The sequence below is a fragment of the Thunnus maccoyii genome, chromosome 5 (genome assembly GCF_910596095.1).
Source record: "Thunnus maccoyii chromosome 5, fThuMac1.1, whole genome shotgun sequence".
Lineage (NCBI taxonomy): Eukaryota > Metazoa > Chordata > Actinopteri > Scombriformes > Scombridae > Thunnus > Thunnus maccoyii.
Genome location: NC_056537.1, coordinates 19,525,590 through 19,549,026, shown reverse-complemented (window position 1 = coordinate 19,549,026; position 23,437 = coordinate 19,525,590). Strand labels below are relative to the sequence as shown.

At 38.9% G+C, this 23,437-nt stretch overlaps 1 protein-coding gene and 1 long non-coding RNA gene across 21 annotated transcripts in view; one reads left to right on the top strand and one right to left on the bottom strand.

Annotated features, from left to right (window-relative positions):
- Nucleotides 1-665: 665 nt before the first annotated feature.
- On the bottom strand, nucleotides 666-1,945 carry LOC121897822. Its single transcript, XR_006096294.1, has 3 exons — nucleotides 1,753-1,945; nucleotides 1,196-1,251; nucleotides 666-749 (listed from the first exon to the last, which is right to left on the bottom strand). It is a non-coding gene; the product is annotated as an uncharacterized LOC121897822 (long non-coding RNA).
- Nucleotides 1,946-2,411: 466 nt separating this feature from the next.
- Nucleotides 2,412-23,437, top strand: part of lrrc4.2 (leucine rich repeat containing 4.2) — a 52,159-nt gene continuing 31,133 nt past the window's right edge. For 16 of the 20 annotated variants that reach the window (XM_042410673.1, XM_042410669.1, XM_042410662.1 and 13 more), the window contains exon 1: nucleotides 2,412-2,885. The gene's annotated coding sequence lies outside the window, so the exon portion shown is untranslated. Of the gene's footprint in view, nucleotides 2,886-3,277; nucleotides 3,399-21,618; nucleotides 21,638-23,437 lie in introns of those variants that run through there. The other 4 variants (XM_042410668.1, XM_042410667.1, XM_042410655.1 and 1 more) reach the window with 4 other exon arrangements.

The window sequence follows — 23,437 nt, the reverse complement described above, 5'->3', positions numbered from 1 at the left end:
TTTGGGTGCAGCAGACCTTCTCTAAATGTTTTGGTATTTTGTTTTGGGATCTGTGCAACATTATGACACACAGTGTAATTTCTTCCTGCTTAGGAAAAAGAAAAATCCATACAAATGCCAAACCAGCATGCTGCCCTACCTTTTACTTTCTCTCAATTACAGGGGGACAAGACATTACATTACGTTTTTACTTGGAAAACTTGGAGATCCTTGTACTACTCTTGTCATGTTAGTGTAATCTTCATTTCTGACAAATGTAAACTATGTTTTCCATTAGGATGTCAAAATTGACTTTGTAAAATGTGATAGTGTATTATCAGCTTATTGTAAAGTTATAGTAGCATATTGTTAAACATAGAAATTACTATTTTCAGAACAAGGGGTAAACGTAGATCAAGAATAGATGGTTTAACATGCTCATATAGTATGTTTTTACAATTACTGGTCAAGCGGATAAACAGGTTTTACAGATTTTCCTTACAGCATCTTTCTTTCCCTCTCTTCTCTTTTTTCCTCTTCTTTGCTTTTACTGTCTTCTTTTTTTTTCTTGTCCTTACTGCGTTTACTGACATCCTTTCTCTAATCTTCAGATGATGAAGTGGAGGAGGATGAAGAGGATGAAGACAAGAAAGACAATGTTGAGGAGGAAGATGAGACCAGCTTGAATGTCTCTGATGAGTCAGATAACTCTGAGTTGCTTATGTCAGCTGAAAAGCCAAGATCTGCCCCAGCACTGCTTTTCTTCTTGTCTAATGCAGAGAAAGAACAAATAGTAGAACTGTGACACATGGACGACAAAATTACAGTTAAGACCTCATAAAAACAAACAGAGAAAGAAGAGTGTGTGGTAAAAAGAAAAACAGGTCATGTGAAAAGGGCTTAGTAAGTATGCACGTTTCAATGTGACTTTTTGTGTGTTTGCAAGTTAGGTCCTGAATGCCTGTGTGTGCTGTAAAAGTAAATAAAAACAATATATTTTCACAAGTAAACTGTTCCCTCTCACAAATAGGCATGTAAACCCTGGCTGAGCTGGCCTTATGATATAGTTCAAGTTTAATTGCGCATAAGTATTAGTTACTGATAATGTAACTGTAAATTGAATATTTGAATTCTGACAGCTGCTTCAAAAGGGAGTCCCTTTCTTTGGTCAACGCAACAACTTTCTTTGATTGAAGATCTTTTTTCTTTGCCTTACCAGCTGTGTGTGGCACTTCTTTGCATATGGCACAGCTGTTGGGGATGCAGGCACCCCTGAAATGATACAGAAATGTGTGTTAATTTATATTATTTAACCATGAACTTCAAGGAAGAGTGAAGCATGATGCCATTGTAAAAATTCAACTCACACTAAGTTGATAAGTTTATTCTGCATAGTGCTGGTTGTGAATGTAGCAGAAAAAAAACTGAAACATGTCTACAAAGTGGTGTAATGAAAGTGTCTTGTAGTCTCATGATAATAAAGGACGAGCTGTTAGGAGAAGTTTCTGACTGGTACAATGGCTATTAGTTAAAAAGCTCCACTTTCCTGTCAAAACAACAGTGAAACAGGACAAATAATTATACAGGTATTATTGTTATAATCAAGCATCAATTATCTGTTGCCCAATTTTATTAGTTTATTGTCCAGAAAAAAAACAAATGCCAAAATCCCTAATTGAAACAACACTTGTGATAAATCAATACAACAGCACAGAACTGAAATGTTCACCATGTGTGGACAGTGTCTAAAAATGACTTGACGTGCATTCTTACTGTGGCCTGTTTATGCCGATAGACCAGCCGGAAGTTATGGTGGAGCATTGAGCAGTGAGTGATGCTAAGCTGTAAAATAAACACCTGACCAATAAGGGTATTTATAGAAGCCCATTTCTGCCACTGTGATGAAAAAAAAAATCCTGTAAGTCATTATAATGAGAAACTATCTCATAATAATGACTTAGTATCTCAAAATAATGACTTAGTATCTCATAATAATGACTTAGTATCTCATAATAATGAATAAAATGTATCTCAATCAATTAAATCAACTAAAGACCATTCCATCCTATGATTCATTCTTATTTCATCTTCCCCCATTTATTATGTTTTTCAGTTCAAGAATTAGCTTGAAAATGACTGAACATCGCCATCTGCGAGTGTTCTGCCACTAACTCATTATTTTGAGATACTAAGTCATTATTGTGAGATACTAAGTCACTATTATCTAGGTCAGATTTTTTGAGTGGCAGTGCATTTTGCAAATGCCAGATTGCGAGCAGCGAGCAGCTCCTCCTCTCTGATTGGCTAGTACTCATTGCCTTTGTTGGTTGGGTTGGTTATGGTTAGGTATGAGGAGAGAGATTGGTTAGAGGTAGGGTAAGAATATCAGGGTAAGCCAATCAGAGGCACAGTAGGGCGGGTCATGACTTCGCCACGCGGGGGGAAAAAAACGTTGCTCACTTAGTGTACAGCCCGCGCATTGCCTAGAGAAACAGTAGCCTACTGTTTGCTAGCTAGCTGCTTTTAATGTAGATTAAGATAAAAAACATTGCGAAACAAAGCACTCACAAAAAGACGTCGTGGGGAGCAGGAGGAAGAGAATGCACTTCAAGTTCAACCATCATTCTCAACCCAGACACCTACTCCTCCTGTACCAGTTTCTTCTCAACAAGTGCCAAGTAGTAACTAACACTTTCCCCGTCAGCAGCAGCAACAAGCTGTAACGTTACTCTTGAAACACTCTTTTCAACTGTCAGTCGGATAAAAACTGCCATTAGGGCATCAGTGATGACATACAGACTGAACTCTTTGTCCATGCTCTCCTTTGAAAGAGAACTGACTGAGAGCGTTGGACTATGATGAAATAATTTCAGTGTTCAACACCAAGCCATCATACATCATCAAAAGTAAGCTAATTTACAATTTCGGGCTGTATTAGCCTATTGCCTTTTTAAATATTGTTTATTGGGTCTAGTTTTGTTCGATGTACAAAAACGCTGATGTTGCTTCATCTGCCATCTGTGTGTGTGTGTGTGTGTGTGTGTGTGCAATGTGTGTGGTTTGTGTGGCCGCTGTGCCAGTATATGTTCTGGTGTCATTTTTAACGTTACTGAGCACGTTGGTGCTGGTGTGTGTGTGTGTGTGAATAAATGGCCGCCGTGCCAGGCTATGCAATGCCGTTAATGTTCCTCTTGGTGCCTGTAGCATTTCCTCTGATGATGTATAAGGCTAGTATAATGGTCTATTTTGGTTAATATAAGCGTTTCAGAACCTATTGTATCTTATTGGTCTTGCACAGGCAAGGCCCACCTGATTTTCTCTGTGCCCACCTTCACTGTGATTTCTGCCTACACTTCTGGAGTCGAGTATGTGTGGGGTCCCAGCTGATGTGGCCATGACTACAACCGGGCAATGGTCACGTATGTCCCGCTAATACAGCCAATCAGAATGAAGGATAAGTGTGTTATAAGAAAAACAGATTTTCAAGTTTCTTTCTTTCAAAAAGGGTCAGACCTGGAACAAAATTAAGCCCTGGCAATTTTCGTCTGGACTGGGCCCATTTTTCCCCAACATAAGCACTTATGAGTTGCATAAAGCAATAACAGGCTATTTATAAAATATAGGCTAAGTAATAGACATCAAGTTGGCACTCTAACAACAGGCGTACTTATAGGGTTTCATAAAATAATGTCATAAATAAATAGCCTAGAGGAAAAGTCGGCACCCCATTAACCGCACTTAGTATTTTGCTTGTTTTACAATTGATATGGGCAACCCAAATCTTGATGCACTTATGCTACAATCTGTAACTTCACAAATAAAACAAATATGACATAATCATATGTCATGAATGTAGTCTATGACAAAATGCAATGCTGTCTTCATAAAACAAAATAGCAGAAAAACTTAATTTTCACACTGGACAAAAGCTTTCCTGTGATGATCTGGATATGTGAGAGCTATTTATAGTCAATCATCTGACATTGTGTTTGCAGCTGATGCAATTTACACATCAGGCTTAACAGTCAGGATTTCATGCCACAGACACTATTTAAATGTTCATTCACTGCTATTGTCTGGCTGTGACAAGCAGCATGTCTGCACCCTGTTGGAGCTGACCCAGTGTGATAATCAACTGATATCTTTTAAAGAAATAGCACAGCACAGCAGCCTTAAGCAGCGGATAGAATCAAATAGCATGTCCTACCTTCAGTGTGCTCTTCTCTGCCATCCTGGCGATAACGTTATTCCAGCAGTGTTCAAAGCCATTAAAATGTCTTTTTTCATAGCCATAAGCATGAACACTTCAAGATGTAGTGCTCTGTAATCTATTCTTGATGAATTTTACAGTTGAAAAGCTGTGTTTGTATGCCATTTGCGTAATGGAGAGGATCAAGTCCGGAGCTCCGCTGTTAACTCTGTCACTATGTGAGTTAACGTTCACCTGTTTTGGGGTGTCATGCACCTTTAGCTTGTCCTCGGCAGTGGCTCTCCACTGGAATCAGCCTGCTCACCTGTTCAGACTCTTTCCTCCTCCTCTTCATTTGGCAGTAGACTGTTAATATTATCAATGCAGCTAGGCATGCTAATTGTAACTGGATTTTGCATGGCAGTGGCATCGACATTTTGAATAAATTTGTTAACTTAAAACATTTTGCGGTATCAGTCACAAGATTTTTTTTTTCTCTCTGACCTTTTCTGCTCCACCTTTTCGCTTTTTGGAACCTTTATCCATTTGTACATGCTAGTGTTATTTTAGATTCAAACTTCACTCTTTCAGTCTTGATTTGATTATTTCCTACTTGACCTCTGACATCATATGGATGGACGCATCCACTTTAGGGGGTGGGGGGAGGACAATGTTAGCACGTCCTGCACCTGGTTTACAGTATAGTTGCCTATTTACAATTGGGACTGTGTAACCCCCAATCATACGGAGCAGTAGTGGACAGTGGGTCAGCTCCTCAGCAGACAGGTTCAATAACGGTGGAGCTCCAGTTACACCGCAATTAAACATTTTAAAACAAGATTTTACCACCTGATAACTGCAGGAACGGACAGCCGGAGAGTTACAGAGCTACAGGACGAAATGCAAAGAGGATTTCTATTGTTTTTGTGGCTGCCGGCAGTGTTTCCTACCTCGGACAGTCACAGACTGAGAAATTTCCTCCAGCAGGTCAGTGCTGCTGTTAGCTGCTTTTAGCTCCTGAAGCTAAAACTGTCTGCAGGTGAAAATAAACCAAGTTAAGCACAGACAGGTTTATTTAAAAATTACTTATGGCTTGTTTAAATGTCATTGCACTGTTTGTCTTCCTCTCATTATTATCATTATTGTCATTTTTCTCTGGCCAGCCCCACTCCCCCCTCTTAGCCCCTTGCCCACATTTTAACATTTTTCAAGGTTATGTGGGTGGAGTTAGGCTCAGACCTTTGAGTGAAGTTACACCTTAAAGTATCAAAAGTAAAAGTGCTCATTGCACAGAAGAAAACCTCTGTCAGAGATTATTATGATTTATAAACTCATATTTTTCATGTGTAGAAGCTTGATCTTTAAAGTAAACTAGCTATAGCTGTCAGATACAAGTAGTGGAGCTAAAAGTAAAATACGTCTCTCTCATATGTAGTGGAGTAGCATTATAAAGTAGAATAAAGTGGAAATGTTTAGGTAAAATAAAGATACCTTCCAGTTTTAAAGTTTTCTTCCTATGTCTGTTTTACTCTTAACTTATCTCCAAGGAGGTGTCAGCGAAGCAGCTGTAGAGGAAGACAAATAAGGAAGTTAATTAGGCACAAGTAATTTCTCAGCGATTACAAAGTCTCCTTCTTCAGTTGGATGTTATATGTGTACAGGTTAGTTTAACAATTAACAATCAACAACACTATTATGTAAGTCACATATATTATACATAACATAATAGATCAAATCAAATACAGGTAAAATGTATTTCCTACAATTTTTACTCATTCAGCTCTTGCCATTGTGCTTCCTTTAATGCATTTTCTCATTTACTTTCAAGGTTTTCTCAAGGACTTTGTTTACAGCAGATTGATATGATGAAAGACAACATAGCAGAGAGCTCTGCAACCTTGACCAAGATGGCCAAAAAAGTGCGAAAAGCATGTGTGGTGGCAACGGAAAGACAAAGAGGACAGCATATAGGATGACAAAGACAGTTTATTGTAATAGATGAGAGTCACTTCTGACATAACAGAAAGGCAAATAGTTATTATTATAAAAGTAAAACTATAACATTTAGGTATTAATGATTACACATTTAGCTAGCCATGCCACGGTTATTACCCAGGTTTGAAATTTTTACTTTTCTTTTACACTTTACCACGATATGGTGGCCAACAAGGGCAAACGCACTGCAACTTATGAAAACACGCACAAATAGACAAAACACAAGCAAATAAAGAAAACATCTTCCTCAATTTGACAACACATGCAGCATTTAGAAAATACGCTGAAAATACCACAACACATTACAGAAGCGACAATAGAAATGTTTCCAGAGGACACAAATGACGCCTCTTTCCTACCTTAGTAAGGTAGACAATGAGCTACAACCTTACTTTCATCAAAATGAGCTGTTCTTTGAGATGGACAAATAACATTTGTCTCTATGTACAGCTGGAAACACTTCCGTTGTGTTGTGGTATGTGCAACGCGTTCCCTATATGCTGCGTATGTATTGTCAAATTGATGAAGATGTTTTCTTAATTTGCATTTGTTTTGTCTATTTGCAGGCATTTTCTTAAGTTGCAGCACGTTTGCCCTTGTTGGCCACCGTATGTTTGAGCTTCACTGTGCAGAATGATGTTAGTGCAGAGTTTGACAAGTGGAACATTTCTCTGTTCTCACTGAAAATCTGATTTTAATGGGTGGGCCTACAAACATGGTTTGGTTTGGTTTGGTTTGGAAGCCAATCCTGGTCCAATACTCCACTTACATAAATGTAATGTGGAAACTTGAAGCCTTCAGTGCACAAACACTGAGAATAAACTTTACAGTGAAGTGGGAGACATCTTGTATCCAGCAATTAAACTTTTGAAATTAAAAATAATTGTATATTCATTGAATGTGGAATTTTTAAAGAGGGAGGAGTAGATGCCATTTTAATTATTTTAACTTTTAGAATATTTTATACACATCTTAAAACATGACAGTCTTCTCATAACTTTAACTAAGTGATTTTAGTGCCTAAACAGGACCATAAAAAAAGACATGGATCATGCTTCAGTTGCTATGAGCATATTGTATTACAACACACTAGAGAATATTGGTGAGTAAACAAATTAATACATTTTGCAGATACGTTCAGTATCCATATTTTGCGACTTGGCATTCATTAAAAGCATTTCCTAATTATGTTGATTAAAAAAACATAATTTTCCATTATGTTTTTCCCAAAACCCATTTTCTGTTGCAAATTAGAAGTATATAAACATAATTTCTAGGAGACATGGTTGACATCACAAGACTCCAGTTTTCTAATGAAACTGTTTATGCATCTTGTGTAATTTTGATGCTGGATATACAACTGTCAGCCTATTGTACTTTTCAATCCCAAGAGGCTTGCTTGCTTATATATGTGAAAAAAGGCATAAAATGTGAAAGTGCTGTGTTCAAAGCAGTTAACACTCTAGAATATGTCAGTGCCACCACAACAAAGAATGAATTGTTATGGGTGATTTTAATGTCAACTGGGATGATAAGTTAAAGAAAGAAAATAAAAATGATTACAGAGAAATTCCACCTAGAACAATTAGTAAAGGGCTCAACAAGGATTACTAAACTCTGGTACACAATTAGATATATTTACTAATAAACAAGAAAGAATGACCAAAAGTTATAATTTGATTGTACTATCTGTTGTTGATCTATCTATTCTATCAATCTATTGTACTATCTGCAGATGCTCTGGAGTATGGCTGTAACACATTTATTTTGTAGAAATGACTCTGTTAGGGAAAGATTTACTGTGAGGGTCTCGAAAATTTAAAAATAAAAATAATCTACCCTGGTTCAATGAAAACCTGTGGAAACTGATGAAGTCAAGAGATCCAGCACTAAGGAAAGTAATGAAATCTGAAAGAGACACTGATATGCTGATTTATAAAGGTTTGAAGAACAAAGTTATTCAAGAACTGAGATTAGCTAAATCTTGTTTTTATCTTAATATAATGAATGAGTCAAAAGGTTACAATAAATTGATCTGGAAAAATATTGATAATCTCACAAGGAGGGACCCATAATTTAAAAATATTTAAATTAGTGAATCCTGTCGGGAGATATTTCTCATGTAACTAGGCATCACCTCAAAATTTAAGACCACCTTAACCTACTTATTCAATAACTTCACTCTTATACAGTGTAGTGTCTCCAAAACCACTTCACACATCAATGGTCTGCTGTTGGTTATACTACAACACTTAGTTTGGGAAAAAAGGGTTAGGGGTTATTCAGTATTGTTTGAAGTATCTATTTTTGTTGTTGCACTTTTTAGAGGGTCCCTGCACACTTGCCTCACAGCCGGCTGTACATAGAGAACAATGTCATTTGTCCATGTCAGAGGACGGCTTGTTTTGGTGAAATTAAGATTGTAGGTCATTGTCTACGTTACTACGTACTGTTTGTGTTTTAACAACGTTTTGCTTATGAGTTATTGATGTGTTCATCACTCTTAAGTGTCCCCTGGAAATACTTACATTGTGTTGTGGTATTTGCAGTGCGTTTTCTAAATGATGCGCATGTATTGTGAAATTGATGATGATGTTTCCTTAATTTGCTTTGTCTTGTCTATTTGCATGTTTTTTTTTAAGTTGCAGTGTGTTTGCCCTTGTCGGCCACTGTACAAACATCCAGCTGTAGGAACAAGAAGAAAAACATATTTCTGAGTGGAGGGGGGCTTTAAAAATTTAAAAAGTCAAAAACTGCTTGAAGCACAAGACACAACATGTTTCAGTAAAATATTGAAACATGTTGCGTCTTGTGCTTTAAGTAATTTATTTAGTACAATTGTTACCTAAGCCCAACCGCACCACGGGACTCAAGATGCAAATCTCGGTCTCCGGTATCAAGGCAATTTGTGTTCCAGCCATCTACCTTGACCACATTCCTAAACAATATAAAAATGCAACGCCACTGAACATAAACCCCTGAGTGATTAAATTTCCCTAAAAACATATTTGGCAAAACTCATTATTACTATATAGACAGAATTTCTTGGAGACAAAGTTGTTGATGTAGATCATGTCTTATATCAGTCAATGCAGAATGACCCTCTGCCTGTTTTTTTTCCTTCTTTTCTTTTTATTTTTTCTATGTGCTGTCAAGGCCAGCTCACACAGCTAAAACCAGAGGGAGTCATTTCATAAGCCAGTAATCAGTGTCAGTCAAAAATCTGTAGCTTGCAACACTCCAACACAACCCTGGACCTCCAGGGGTCCCAGGGCCCTTGGAGATGAGCAGCAGTTGCCCACTTTGTCAGTAATCTGGCCTAGTGATTGAGATGGTTTATAGATAGTTTTAGATTTCCCATTCAAAATAGTCCATGCAAAGCAGGCACTTCAATTAAACACAAATTAGTGAAATGAATGTAATTTACTCACAATAAACCATTTCCCAGAAGAACTCTTTGCTGCAGACGTTGACAAAGATAGCTCTGCACTTTCTCGGTTGTTGTCTAAGCTTCAGTCAACACACCACTTGGCGACAGAAGGCAACTTTGTGAAGGTTAAGCAACTTTCCAAAGAGGCATATCGTATCTAGCAATATAATAGATGGATTTTCTGTGCATATTCTGCATAAATTGTGTGTCAGTGAATGTCTTCCTGTGCCTGATCAGATGATCTGCATAGTGATCTGACAGCACTGATTAATTCTCCCCTTCCTGGCAGCCAGCTGTAATCAACAGGAGCTGACTGGCAGATGAGAAAACACAGCAAGCATCCTGCATGGTGACAATGTGGCTCCATTGGGCCACACAGCTTTTGTTCTAACCACACCAGCCTGAGGGAACTCACTCAGGCTGAATACCTTACAGTTCTGCTGCATGCTTCTCTTTTGTTTGTTTGAAAGTTTAATTGTTGTGCTATTCTCACAGAAATCTCATTTTTTTTGCTAAATTAGGACAGTGAATTTACAAAATACTCCAATGAACATTACATTACACAAGTTATGCCAAAACTTTTAATTGAAAAAAACACTGTTGACATTGATATTTACTATGACGCACTTTCACTTGGAGCTTGATGAAACATCCTTGGAATACCTCGCTTGTATAACCGTTTTCTTGCGTTTTTCCCTGTGTCAAGACTGTCAGGTATTTTACATCAACACACATTGTATTTTACAAAACAAAGGACTTTACAATCTTTTAACATAAGGCCTCTGTAGGTGTATCAGGTTCTGTTCAGTTGAGCTTAAATTTCATCCCTGTTGACTTTGATAAACATTACAAGAGGTATGTAGACTCACTGTTAACACCCGCTTGCTTATACAGTATGTGTTTGTGTGTGTTTGGTAGGAGAAACAAAGAGAAAAGAGAGATGTGTGATTGGAAACAATACCATCTATCAGGCTAAGAGTATTTGTCATTGTGAGAAAGGAGGAGAAGGGGAGGAGAAATAGCGCTGCCTTGTCAGGGAAAATGTGCTTTTCAGTGACAATGGCATTCTTGGTACACAATCTATCTCACTAGGCCCTGTGGGGAATGTGTTTGTCTCTTCCTCCAACTGGCAGGGGACAAAATCAATCATGACTTATTGTTGGACTTGCTTTTACAGTGTCTCTCACATACATGTCCTTAGTCTACCTCAACCATCAGAAAGGACGAACACACACAGGAACACTGCGTCAAAAAAGAGCAGTGACTGATGTTTGGCAGACCATCGATCAGTCTGGCGGAACATTTTGAACGCTATTGTTTGTCTTTTGAATGCACCACTCATTTGAATGACTTCCCTTTGTTCTAAAATCTTATGAGACATTGACAAGAAAAAGCACAGTATGTCACTCCTAATTTGTGCCATCCTGTAGATCTCTTTTTCTTATTCGCTAATTTAGCCCTGTTCCTTCTGATACCTCTCTTCGGCCTGATACTGTTCTCCGACTAACGTCCTAATGAAGGTGAAATAATGCATGAGGCTGATAGAGGGGGATCCTCTTCGTGTCTCATTATACAACATTAAGAGACAAGAAGCACGAAGGGAGATTTTTCTCCATGTATCACTCTCATTTTACTGATGTCCTTGTAACTGACAGGAGGTTTTCACATGGGCCAATTATTGTTGCCTTGAATGTTACACAGCGGTTGGATTGGATCAGATCAGAGAACAGGCACTGATGTAGTCAAGGTCCAAAACAAAGGCTGATATTCATCCACAGACACACAACTCACTCTCTGCTAACCATTTGTTGTCTGTCTTTGATAAATTAATTCATTATGTAATATTACATTATCCATGTATTATGCATCTATTATGAGCCTGTAATTTTTCTCTGATGAATAACAGCTAATAGAAACAGATAGCTTTCACTCAACCTTGACATGCCTTTCACCCTCTTTCTCTCTCTCTCTCTCTCTCTCTCTCTCTCTCTCTCACACACACACACACAAACACACACCCCCACACACAGATGCTCTATCAGATGATGTGAAAAGGATGAGTAAGTGTATGCTAGAATTAGTGAGAATGATAGAGAGATAGAGCAAGAGAAAGACTACGGTCATAAAAGGGTGAAAGCCGAGCCAAAAGCAGAAAGGACAAGGTTTTAGCAGTCATTAGTGCATGTTCACATCAGAAAGTGCCAACGTAAAATGTATCTGCCTGTCCTTGCGGGACATTTGGTGCTGAAATCTTGATAACATAATGATTCCTTGTTGGGAAAATTGGTGAGTTATTGTTGTTAGCAATCTTGATGATAATTTGGTAGCTAGCCGGGAACATGCTAGTGCTAGGCAGTCTCAATAGCCTGCCAAGCTAGCTGGCTTGCTAACTGCCAGACAACTTCTGCTAGCTTCTGTAACTCAGCAGAGTCTCTTAAAGGGAACACATCATGCACATTTCAAGCTTTATATTTACATTCTGGGGCTCTACTGGTATATCATTGCATCATTTACGTTTCAAAAAACGTCTTATTTATCTTATACTGGCCCTTTTTGCAGCCCCTCAGTTCAGCCTGTCTGAAACAGGCCATTTTAGCTCCTATCTCTTTAAGGCCCCTGTCCCGATGAGCCCACTCTAATCTGATTTGCCAGCTTCAGGAAGCTGCCCCTCTGCAGACTTCTGGCGGCTTGGGAGGCAACGTAAACAAACCGTAGTGGTAGGATTTCACTTCTTTTTCTCGCTCTTTACTTGAAATGCAAACTTCTCAGATATATCCATACATGTTCGATCCGATCCAAAATATGCAAGTGCACAACCTGAGCAACCCATGGAACAACCTTAGCAAAAAAGGCTAAGGAATGGATGGCCGTTTTTGGGCATGTGTGAACAATCCGACATCATCACAAGGAGGAAGTAGAGGTAAAAGTGCAAACAAAGCGTTCAAAGCTTGGGCTTTTGACTTGCAGGGAATATTTTTACCTCACCTCAAGTTTTGGAACTTTGACAGATTTTTACAAAGATATCTGACGACATAACAGTATAAAAAATAATATATATATAATAATAATAAAAAGCAGGATTATATCAAATCGGATTGTGCATCACAGCTAATATAATAATAATAATAATTTAATTTTGGACTCTGGCTTTCCGTTACCTCATGTCAGCACTCAGGACAGTCTGCAAGAGGCCAACAGTGCAAATTTGCATGTCAAAGTTCACTAAACTTGAACTCTATGCAAAAGCTCCAAGTAGATCTATTGATTGCAGATATTCCACTGAAATTGAATAAAATTTTGCTGATATAAATGCTGGTGTTAATGGGCCCTTAGGGTGAAGACAAAAGGATATAGAATGTCCATGATGGGAAGGTGATGCTCAGTGATAGAAAAACTGATATGATGAGAGGTGATGAGAGGGTGAGAGAGAGTGACAGTGTAAAAGGAAAGGGAGGCAGAGAGGGGTGGAGACAACAAGTAGCAGGTTGTGGTTTTTTTTGATGTGGTGCAGAAAGTGTGCAGAGAGCGATGGGGGTGACATAAAGGGGACGGATGGAAGGAAAAGAAAGGTGAGAGAGGGAGAAAGGAAGGGAGAGAGGGCAAGAGGAATACAGTGTGTGTGTGTGTGTGTGTGGGGGGGCCCGGGTGCCTTCTGAAAGTAATGAGAGGCGACAGTGTGAATTACATTACTGCTAATTAATCCACGCTTGACCACATGCACTAACGAGAATACAGATACACACTCTTGACCCCACTTTAAGTAGGGAGGCATACATATCCAATCCCTCATAAAACTTTTTTTTTTTCTCTCACACTCTTTCTTTCTCCTGGATCCTTCCATCTCAAAGAGAGCGCTGAAGCACTTTGAGGTCAAATAAAAGACTTGCTTTCTGAACCAAGTCTGCTGGCAATCTTTGCCCCGTATTGGATTTCAGTAGGCATACAACACCAGGATGCAGCTAAGCAGAAAAAGAGACATCTGCACATACACAGATAGAAGTTATCAGCGCATTCCTCAACTTATTCTGTAATTCTTCAGGCAAAAGCTATGCCGGAGAACTCACTTCCTGGAAAACTGTGAATATTTAAGGTGAAACTGTAACTTTTAAAATATGTAAAAATTGCAAAAAGTACTTTCTTTCTCATAAAGACCCAAAAGATAGATTTCTTTCTAGATTCTAGAAAATAATGCACCGCTCCCACCCTAACATCCATTTTTTCAAAAATGACAGAAATGGGCTGTGGTAGCCTGTTTTTCTAAAGTGTTTGGGTATGACCACTTTCCAGCTGTGTTGGCTGAAAGCACCATCATATCTGTGTTCCCAGGCAACCAGGTGTAAACAAAGACTCATTATAGTGTAAACAATGACTAAATAAAACACAAACTACCTCTCATAACCAGGTTTGTATTTGTCACAATTACCAGTAGAATCCACATTTATTGCAGATGCATCCTAATGGTTTTCATTTATTTATCAGCCCTTCTGTGAATTACTTAACTCATTATCTCGCCAGAATATAACTTGGATCATTATTAACAGAGCTAAGTTACATATCTAGCCACCAGCTACCAGCTTGTATTTTCTGTGGTGTATGAAGATGATGTGAATCTTACATGGGACATATTCACATGTTGGGTAACTCATTAACTCCCTGCTATGGCTTGAGTTGTCACCATGTGCCAAGCGAGAGCCAATGATGCTAGTCACTTAGTCAGTGTAACACTAGCTGTTAGCAATTAAATTTAACACACAACTGCTGTGGATTCAGATGTTGGTAGTCATGGTAATGAGATCAGCTAAGCCCGGTTGAAGGATGTGACAACAGTACAACTGAAAGTAAAGTAATTTTACCTCATTTGGAGATATGTTTCCTTTCCTCTTTGTCCTGGTCTTGTGTCAAAGTCTGTTCCCCTTCGAGTAGTGTTTCCCTCCTGTTAGAATAATACCCTCGCTGTTCAGATATCAACAGAATTAAATGTGAAAGTGTCCTGTAATTACCACTTGTAGCAGCAGAGGTTAGCAAAAGTTACATAGTCTTGCTTTAATGTGACCTCATCCTGCATTAGAGGGTGTTAACAAAATGAAACCAATAAAGATATCACACATTTTTAAGTAAAGGACCATTTAGATGTCCCAGTGCAGGGACGTGGTATTGTTCATGCTGGCTTACTGGCATGACTTGCTGGCATAGAACAGAGCCCTTGTTAATGTTATTATGTCCACCTGTGCTTTGTCTTCTATGACAAGTCAAATCGTCTCCTGTGAAAAGGGCTTATCTTGCCATTCTGCATCTCTTAACAGATCAAACAGCTTTTCTCTCCTTAACTTAATTTGGTTTACACTTCTGTCACAGTTCCTTCCTGCGCAAACAGATTGTTTCAACAGAGTTTATACTATCTTAAAGAAATAATCTCAAAGATTTTAATTTAAATAAATGTCTGTTAAGTCACTATCTATCGCCGAATGAGGTTACACAATAGTGATTGAGCATATGGCCCACTGATGAAAGCCCTTCCATTTGCAGTAATACAAACTGGGTGTTGGTGATGACATTCCCAGGAAAAATCAGTAGTTTTCCATTACCCAGTGGTGGTTGGTCTGCCAGAGAGGACAGCTAACACAACACAGTCGCTCTTCAACTCACTTGTGTGTGAAGTGGCGTACTGTTTTTTCTGGTCTCTGCTAGCGTTGCCTCCCAGGTGCCAAATGACTTGACATCACACAGGCGACACTGTTTGGATCTCTGAGATGTGAGGTCCGCAAACAATCCTGCAATTACTGCTTATCACCATAGGTGCCGCCAAAGAGAACGAAAAGGAGATGAAAGATCTTCGGGATTGTTACTTTAAGGAAGTAAAGCTGTTCTATGTTGTCTTTAAAAACAAGAGCTGCTATGAATAACACTACAGCAAATCATTGGGGTATTATGCCAGTAAATCAAAATGCAAGGCCATTCAAAAACTTATTTTACATTTACATATTCACACTGGCTTTCAAACATGTTTCACACCCCATGTGTTTACATTAGCATTGTTAAAATGTCAAAATAGGGTTGCTGTGTTGTACAACCTCATCAGCTTAAGGTTATACAATAAAAATATCACTCGCTCTCATTGTGCTATGCATGGCTTGCAAACAGGGATCCAATTTAGGGTTTTATTTAAGGCCAGTGCATTCTATGGCTCTTAATTGAATAATAGACTCTGTCTAGCCTAAAAGGCCATGCCCAGAGAAAACACACACTGTCTGTGGCATTTATTCTGGCATTTGATCAGTCCAGAGAGCATGCTGAGAACATGTCCCCAAACACATAGCCGTAATACTCTATAAATGCTCTCTTTCTGCCTTCTCTTCTCTGTTCGCCTGCACTAATTTTCATAAGCGGCGTCTAGTGTCTGTTTACTTTGTCTTCACTCATCAGAAACCAGACACAAACATGGTGCCCACTGTTCCACCCACACACATCACCACCTCCCAACTCAAACTGCAGTTGACTGTGAGTGACATTCAAGCCTTCTGCTCCGGAGGGAAACTCATTATAGAATGCTAAACACTGCCGTCCAAAGGGCCACGCAGTGTTAATGAGTGTTGGCGGAGGATAGGACACGTGTGTCCTGTCTGCTTACTATAGCACCAACATACAACTCTGACCTCGACTGCAGGCTGTGTCCCAAACACACACACACACACATACACAAACTCACCACTAAACACCATTTTTCAGTTTGCTCTGTGAGTGAAAATTGTTCCGTCGCTACATTGTTGTCATTCTGTGTGACAGAACTTATTTGTCTATCTCTCTCTACAAGACTAATTTTCTCTTTTTCTCATTTGCTGCCTTTCAGGCATTATGGACACCATGATTATGGAGTCTATTAAAGACAAATATTTAGTCATTTGCCCTCATTTGAATATGAGAGTTGAATGTTTAAATAGTTTTGTTGCAAAATGAGATAATCACATTTGGAAATTTAAAATACACTTCTGCTGGAAGAAAAAGACAATTAGTTACTGGATATGTCAATTATTTCACCAAACAAATACCATATCATCGTTAAGAGTAAAAACTGTCTATTTTACCTGCGGTAACTTTTGAAATAATGACTGACAGAGACATCACAGCTCTCTGTGATGTCCCTCTCCAATCCTCTCCATACTCAGCTCTCTTTTTCTCTAGACCTGCTGCCCCCTGATTTCCTTTTCACTCTTTCCACTTCTATCATCCTCCTCGGTCTATAATGTGTGTAACCTGTATTTAGAGTGCCACCTGAGAAAACCCTTATCATGTCACTCACACACCCAGGCTGTCAGCGAAGATAGCTGCTCTGCATGTCACCCTGCTCGTTTACTTATTCTGCTGAGAGTGTGCGATGAGAGATGCTGCTGTGATAGGCAACACACACATAAAATGAGGAGGCCGACGCACGAACACAAACATATGGAAGATGGGGATCATGCATAATAGCTGATTTCAATATGACCACAGTGACAGTTGCACAAACTGACCGAGTACCAGAGAATGAAAAAAAAAAAGACTGGCTTCTGTACAAGATCCAACAACATGTCCTTTATTTCCACTCACTCAGTCACTCCCCTCAGGCCTGGGATCATTTATCTGAGGGACTTGAGAATCTGCACTTTTGTAAATAAAATGTAATAAATTCACTCTGTCTACCGTTAGGCACAGTCATTCACTCACTCTCCCTCTTGCACACACACACACACACATTTACACGCACACACACATACACTCATTTGAATGCTCTCAGACGTATATCATCAAGACTATTTTTAGACCAACTACTGGCTTACACTGAAAATCCTCCCCGTCCTCTCTCTCTCCAGTCCCGTCCCTCTCCCGCTGTCTTTGCTGTTTCTCCGCGTCCCGCACTGCCATATCTCTACCTCCATCACCTTTTTCTGCTTGCTTCACCACTCTTTCAGCATGCCTTCCCTTCTCCATTTCTGTACCACACATTTGACCCCATCCTGCAAGCCTCTCGCCCATGACAAGTAATCAGCCTCTCCCATTCCATTTACAGCACAGCTACATACATGCTTCTCTCCCCTGTTTCTTGCTTTCCCTCCTCTCCTTGATGTCTCCCGTGGGGAAGTGAGTGTGAAGCTAACTGGTCGCTGCGTTGGAATGTGGCAGAGCTGTAAAAAGAGCTCTCCCCCTGCTATGATTTCATAAAGTCATGTAGATGGCATTCAGGAAATTGATTTTTTTTTTTTTTTTTTTTTCCAGTTCAGATGGTGATAATGATGGGGATTCTTTGGTTGAGCAGATTGACACGTTGAAATGAAATGGAAATGAGGCTCTGTTGGTGGTTAAAGGATCTGTGATAATGTATGGGCACCACACACAAACAGACACACACACACACACATCCAACCACACTTTCAATTTCTTACTTACACAAGCACTCCTCTGCCACTGTCTCTGTCTTTCTGTGTCTGTCTTGGGCTGTCTGCGCATGACAGAGTTTTATGTGTGCCTCTAAATCACTGCAATGCTCACACTTTAGCCCAAGGCTACAAGAAGTGGAGAGGGGGGGAGGGTAAATGGCCCAAGATGAGAGGATGGTGGAAGAAAGACACGGAGAGAGACAAGGACCTTCTACCAAACAGCTTACACATTTTTTTTACATTCATTAACAGACGGAGGAGGATCTCACTCATCGTGGAGCAAGAGGAGGTCTGACAGTGTTACAGGGAATGGACGATAAAGAGATATTTCTGTAATGACCTGGAAACTTGCACTTACATAGACTGACACCCACAGCTGGCCTTTCTCCCACCACTGGTTTTAGCATCTCACATCTGGCAGTGGCTAGATATTAATGAGATGAGTTAGTATTGATCGGTGTAAGTTTTATATTTAAATCATATAATAAGTATAATAAACTGAGCAGTTTACTTTTCCCTATTTGTTTGTGCTGATGTTTTTTTCCCTCAAGTTTGCTGTTTTGGTAATCTAAAAACGCTTTGGCTAGTGACCTTAGAACAATACTCCCCACGCTTGAGCTTTCAAAGGAGACGTATCATGCACATTTCCAGGTCTATATTTATATTCTGTGGCTCTACTGGTAGATCTTCATATAAGTTAAAAATACCCCCTATTTATCTTATACTGACCCTTTATGCAGCCCCTCAGTTCAGCCTCTGCCTGAAACAGGCCTTTTTAGGCCTCAATCCTGATGATCCCACTCTGTTCTAATTGGCCAGATTCTGGAAGTTGCCCCTCGGCACACATCAGTACATGTTCGAGCCCAAATCTGATCTGAAATATGCGAGTGGACAACCCGAGCAAACCGCGGAACAACCTTAGCAACAAAGGCTATGGAACAGACAGCCGTTTGTGGGCATGCGCAAACAATCCGATGTCCTCATTAGGAGGAAGTAGACGTAACATTGTAAACAAAGAGTTCAAAGCAGGCTGAAGCCCTGGCTTTTGAGTTGCAGAAAGCATTTTACATACATTCACCTCAAGTTATGCTCCTTTGACCACGTTTAACATGTTTGACATCAGAAGATTCTTTTTATTATTAATTTTGGAAAGGCATCAGTGACCAAATGACTATAATATTATTGAACTACACAGCATCATTAATTGGTTCCAATATTGATTATTATTATTTATCATGAATCAGTCAAGGTAGATATGTTAAGTGTGCATCCCCAATTTAATGTCAAACTAGTCTGGGGACTTAACTGTGCAGCATGCATGAGAAGGCAAGAATGACTGATAAAAATTCACTTTCTGTTCAGAACTGAACGATTGGAAAATCAGAGCTGGCCCTTTGGCTCCTTTGGGTATTATTGTGGTTTCATCCTTATTTTAAAAGCTAAGCTATGGTTTCAGCCAAAGGTTCAACCTAAGCATGAATCTATTAGTGGGATAATTTTTGTTCTCACTGGAGATGAAAATAAATTGCTAGAGGCATGAAAAGAGACCCAATGGGGAGGGGAGGGCCGAATCCCCACCATCTCCCAGTCAAATTGCTTCCTGGTGGTTGTTTTACTTTTTTGCAGGCAATTTTGTATCACTGGATCCGGTGCAGAGTGTGTTGTGTATATCGTTCCTTCCTAGTGTTAGCAAGGCAAAGCCACCTCACAGTTTTTGCTATGCTCACTATATCCTTACACGGGCATTCGCTTGAGAAAGACATCATTTCAAGTAGTCTGTGCATCAGATAATTGAAGAACGGTGGCTGTTTTGATAACATTCTCTAAAACCATATACCAAATTTTGTTATTAAATAAATCTGAAGTGAGCAATAGGCCAAGCAATTGCATGATGGTTGATTTTACATCATGGGTCATTTCAGTTTTGTGGGTCAAGTTAATCACATTTGTCATTGCTGTACTGAGCTGATTTAATAGGCCATTTTTTGGAAGACATTCTGACATGTCGCTAAAAAGCACAAGTGTAGATAATAAAATTACTGATGGCTGCTTTGGTTTCAGGGTCCTGGTAATGTGCATGGTGGCTCACTGTGACACTATCACGGCTTACTGGGACACTTAAATACGGTGGAGCTGTTGTAACACGTGCTTTCCCTAAAGACAAAAATATCTTCTGTGAAAACTGCCTATTGTCAAGTAGTTGTTCCCAAACAAAAATCCCAAGTTATAAAACTTGTGACTGTCTGAATTTCCAGGTGTCAAGTATACAACATATTCATTTCAGTTTAGTGTGTTTTTTTGTGTGTGTGTCTGTTTCATCAGTAGCTGAGTTTCCCAAGTTAGACAGTAACACCCCTTTGGTCTGAAGTTTGACTGAGAGGTTGTTGGACTTACTAGAATCATTTTGAGGTTTTGAGAAGTTCCCCTATAGCAAGAGTTTGCTTTATTTCATTCATAATTAACCTTTAGCTTGTTATGCTAATGCCATGCATAGGTTATGTGGAGTAGCAGAATCTTGCGTGCTGCTGGTTTGCCAGTTACAGTCCCCAGCTGTGCGTCATCTCCTCCTCTGTGCTATGTAAAGTAGTTTTTAATGTCATCCTTAATGTGATGTTTGGCAGCGGCTTTTTACATTTAAACAGTGTTTGTGATGTGTTTTCACTCAGTAATTGACTTGATGTTTAGCTACAAACTATCAACCCTCTGTCCCTGTACTCCATATTAATAATGGTTAATTCATCAGTATCAGTTTGCCATAATAATTTTTTTTTTTGACCTTGAGAATAAGTTAAGACATGAGCAGGTCTGCCAGTGAAGGACAAACAATAGAATACAGGAGGAGTAAACAGAGGAGCAAGAGGATGATGTTAACAGTGGTCTGTTTTTTTCTTTAGAGCTGAATGATGAATGAATCATTAAGCCAGCAAACACTGGAGTGTCTCAGTATTATTGTAGCATCTAAACAGGTACACATCCTTCAAACAAATGTCATCAATGGCAATTATCAAAACACACACACACACACACATGCGATGTGATATCGGTGGTGTATAACAAAGTCTACAATCTAAGTTTTACTGTATGATGCATAATGGAAATTTAATCACTCAACATTTATTTAAAATTCTCTGTACAAACTGCTGCTTACCACCACATTTCCTGTTTTTGTCTCTTTGTTATTGAAGTTGACAACATCAGCTACAGTAGAAAACTTATGTTGTGGTAAGACACTATTTAATGGTTGTCTAGGATGAAAAGGTACTTAGCCACAGCCATCTCATTTTTTTTCCCTGTGGCATCTTTTGTTCCTTTAAAATGTATCACCCTTTGCTATCAGCCTTGATGCTGAAAGACTTTACACTGTGTATTGTGGACTGCTGGTTCCAAAAAATTGTCTGCATTTGCTTCACGCTGGAACATGAAGACACAGCAATCATCTGCAAGTGGATTGTTTCCTTATTCTTTTGGGAACCATTGAAACACAATGGAAGCCATTTGTCCTGTATTGACTCCTAGGTTCAGCTCAATAGCTCTGGATGATGACAACGCACACTGAATGGTCCTCTATTGCTCTTCAGGTTCCACAGGGAAGAGGCTTTGTTCCTGACATGACAACATATTAGGCTTTTTTAGGTATTGATTTGTAAACATTGTTTACTTTTATACACACCGCAGCATCCTAAATAAACCAAGAATAACCCATCGGAAAAACACCAGATAGCAAAATAATAGTATTATTTTTTTAGACTGTAAAACATTGTCCATGGACAACCTCAGCTGAAATTGATATGTATTTATAAATCCTTCAATGCTTCCAAAAAGAAAAGAAAAATCAGACAAATCTCATCAGCCAGTACATCATCAGACCATCTTTGTAGTCTCTAATACCTGTCTCACAGTAGCTTAGACTTAGGCGAAATTGTATTACATAAGATATTTTGTCCACAAACTAATTTTAAAAGCATTTTGTGGCCACTGACAGATGTCTGACAGGCCTTGATGGTTTGTTACTCTGAAGTGACAAAAGCACAAATAACTCAAAACATCACTTTCAGGATCTCTCTGTTTTTCTCTTTCTTATTGCGTCTTTTCTCCTCCCTCGTTCCTTAAAATATACACAATATTCTAAATCGACACAAAGACAACAACATAAATAGTCATGAAATGCAAAACTTTGTTTTTACTATACCCACTCAAGGTTTGGTAGTAACACCCCCCCCTTAGGTCATTAAAAATGGAGGGCTCTTCTGTTCCTCTGCTGTAATGTATGAAATATTAAGACAAGAGGGATGTTTCACTGGCCCTCCTCAAGTCAGTGTTTCTGTGTATTTATTTCAGCTGCGAATCTCCACTTAGACTGTTTTGATATGAATCTCACAATGTAATCAGAATCAGTACATAAAATGTCCTGTATGTTTGAGTGAGTCAACAATTCAATATGTTTGCATTCTTTTTTTCATTTGATCTGACTAGAAATGAATCAAAGTGCACTGTGTTTTACATGTTGCAGAACTCTTTAGTTTCTCTCTTGCTGGTGGCAAGGTGGGTTATGTAATGAACAAACTGAAATTAAAATTGAATTACCATCAGGTAGCTAGTTAGTATGAGGATAAATAGATTATAAGCAGCTTCCCTTCCCATTATTTACATGTAATCAATAGAACCTAATATACAATGACTTTAATTTTATAAAACATATGACCAGTTTCACATGAGGTGCAATAGTTTTACATTTATCAAAAATAAATTAACTTAATGATATCATTGCCTTGAGTGCCTATGTTTCTGTTAATTGAACAGATAGGCACAGATGACAAATGATTGAAAACTGCAATCACAGAGCACAAGTACTATTGTTTTCTTACCCTAAGTCCACTGTGTCTTTCAGTGCATATCTGCTGTGTGAAAAAAATAAAATAAAATGGACGAGAATTATGAGCATCAGAGGTGTTCAGCAAACTCAATCAAGGCTTCAAACGGTTTTGAATGCAGGGTCACTTCCGCTTTGTTGTTTTGAGCCTTTATGTTTAGACAAAGAAGAACAAAAGAGATGATTTGTCGAGTCAGACATCTCAGTTCAAATGCATTTTCATCCACTGCATCCACACCTTGCAAAGCTGTGTTTTATTATTTAGTTGCTTCAGTTACAATCAGAGTTTGACAACACCACATAATATTTGGTCTGTTTTATGATTGTCTAAATGAAACTCTTTCTCTGTTAAATTATATTGAAAAAATATACTTTTTTTGACTTCTCCATTTGCAATGCCTCTCTATTTGTTCCTCTGAAATATGCAATATGTTTTTTTTCTTCCCCCTCTGAATGTCTGCATAACAGGCATCCGTTGTGTTTGCACTTGTGTCTTGCTTTGACACTTTGCCCCGCTGCCTGTGTACGGTGACTGAGCTTGTATATCTTGAATGAAGTGAGCT